A 2,399-nucleotide genomic window follows, 5' to 3' on the forward strand; every position below is an offset into this window, starting at 1 on the left:
ACAATTTATTTTTGTAAAAATAAATTAAAATAATTTGATATTTTAGAGACCAAATGATTTGAAAAAAATTAAATCAGCTGCTCTACTGCTACTATCTGTTCAATATGGCTTGGTACAAGTATTTATTTAAAAACATACATACGTTTTTCTCAAAGAAAATTAGATTTTAAAATTCTCAATTTATGATTAAATAATTTTATTAACTTACATTAATTTAATTTCAAAAATCTTTACCACCACCCAACGAATTCGAACTTTCGATCTCTGAACCTGAAGCGGTAATCATCTCGCGACGCTGCAGCTGATATTTGTAAGAAAAGCAATTAATTGCGTTTTCTCTTTGACTTTGACAATTCAAAAGCAGTTGTCGCTGATAGCATTAGTGGTTTGAAATTGTCTAACTAGTCGACTATCGCTTTAGCTCATACTAGTTAATTAGCTGGTATTTTTACTGACTGATTTGGCTTTTCACTGCAGGGTACGTATGTACTTTCATACTCGTAGCGTTTAGCGTTCCGCAGCGTCACATCCATACGTCGCGTGGACGTACATATGTATGTATGATGTATGTGTGTGTTCGTTTAGTATATCCGCATACTAATTTAGTTTGTTTGTTGTTATTATAAATTAACTTGAAACAGCGAATTTAAGTTTAGTTGCATTCCAGCAACGTTTGCGCTCATTTCTCAAAAACTATTCTAAATAGAACGCAAACAGTTGAATTTCGTGTCGCTTAGAGATTTTCAAGTTTCCTTCGCACTTACATATATACATTGCGCTACATAGTCGTGTTCCTAGTTTTATATCCTGCGTCTTTGCCTTTATCAACTTTCGGTTTCGCGCCATATCGTCGATCGTTGAACGTCGCTGATCTCGCAGTTCATTCCAATAAGAAAAAAATTACGAATTTTTTTAAATTTTACTCAACGTGAAACTTTTTTCAAAAAACCAGCAGGTTGGTGTTCTTAAATACTTTAAAAAAAAATTTTGATATGTGAATTGTGTAATTAAAACGAAGAAAGCCGCATTCTTGCGAATTATTAAATGTTGAAAATATTTACCATACATTTACTGATAAATCAATGCAATCACACACTTTTAAAAACAAAATAATTCAATTTAAACGTCATAGACAGTGTTTAATATTTTTAAGTGGTAAAATTAAGCAAAAATCGTTGCTTTTTTCTTTGCTTATTCATTTATTTATTATTTATTTATTAGAAAAAAGTAAAAAAAAAACCTTTTCAAAGTGAAATAAAAGTGTAACTATTCGCTACTGCCAGGTTATCAGACTATATATTTATATGTTTTATTAAATTTGCAAGAATAATCTACTGGATAACAAAAATGTATAACCAACTAACCTAATAACCTAGCAGGTGTGAATATCTCTGTTTTTTTTTATTCAAAAATGTAGCTAAATGTCGTAGCAAGTAGCCTTTCCAAGGCGAATTTATTCAAGGTGGTGTTAACGGAGCAGCTGATTTCAAGGCGAATTTTGCTGATTTTCCAAATTATGTGTTTGTTTTAAATTTTTTTGTGATCTGATTGTCATCGTGAGCATAATTTGCTGGTGTAGTTTTTTGCTATCACCCTGTATGAATTCGCCTTTCTCTTTGCAGTAGCCCCTGCAACCTTTAAAATCAGTTGCAAGTGTGGCTGAAAAGTTTGTCGCAGTGCCTATTGCTGGGCTAATGAGGTTCCAGTTAGAAACTTAAGAAATGCGAAAAAATAAAAAAGTTAAAATTCGAAAGCCTTCCTTATTTGATTTAAAATTCTTTTCACTCGTACTTAAGCCATCTTCAACTATGATTTTACCCGTGTGGTAATATGAAGGAGATATAACAGAACCATAGCATGAATTATTATATACGAGTATGTACATTAGAGCGGTCCAAAGACAGGGTTGGGGCACCTTTCAATATTTTCCCTCTTGCCGAAAGCGTTGCTGGTACCAAACCTTACGTTTCTAAGTATAAATTTAGAGGATGCTCATGATGCTCATATTTTACTCCAGAAGTATTGCGTACATATATATTAATCAAGCAATTGGTTAGGTAACCTAAGAACATTTCAAATTTAAATTATACTAAAACAAGTAAGAGCAGCGCTATCTTCGGCTATGCCGAAGGCTTCATACCTTTCATGAACATCTGCAAATTTTACTTTGACAGATTACTGCTTTTGAATACATCTGCATACATCGATAGAGGAGTTACATACTTATATAAAAAATCGCATCTAAACAATCAGAGGTAACAATCAGTTGTATGGGAGCTATATGTTATAGTGGTCCGATTCTTCCGGTTCCGACAAATGATTAATACATTATAAAAATACACCCACCTACCAAATTTGATCCGGATATCTCGAAAACTGAGAGACTAGATTGCATACAA

At 32.6% G+C, this 2,399-nt stretch overlaps 1 protein-coding gene across 1 annotated transcript in view; it reads left to right on the plus strand.

Moving 5' to 3' along the window:
- The first annotated feature begins 662 nt into the window (after positions 1-662).
- LOC108364833 (glutamine synthetase 2 cytoplasmic-like) overlaps positions 663-2,399 on the plus strand; it is a 19,300-nt gene continuing 17,563 nt past the window's right edge. Inside the window, exon 1 of the mRNA XM_017618681.1 lies at positions 663-955. The gene's annotated coding sequence lies outside the window, so the exon portion shown is untranslated. The remainder of the gene's footprint in view (positions 956-2,399) is intronic.

Source organism: Rhagoletis zephyria, unplaced genomic scaffold (genome assembly GCF_001687245.7).
Source record: "Rhagoletis zephyria isolate East Lansing unplaced genomic scaffold, Rhagoletis_zephyria_1.1 Rzeph_scaffold_01685, whole genome shotgun sequence".
NCBI classification, from domain to species: Eukaryota; Metazoa; Arthropoda; class Insecta; order Diptera; family Tephritidae; genus Rhagoletis; species Rhagoletis zephyria.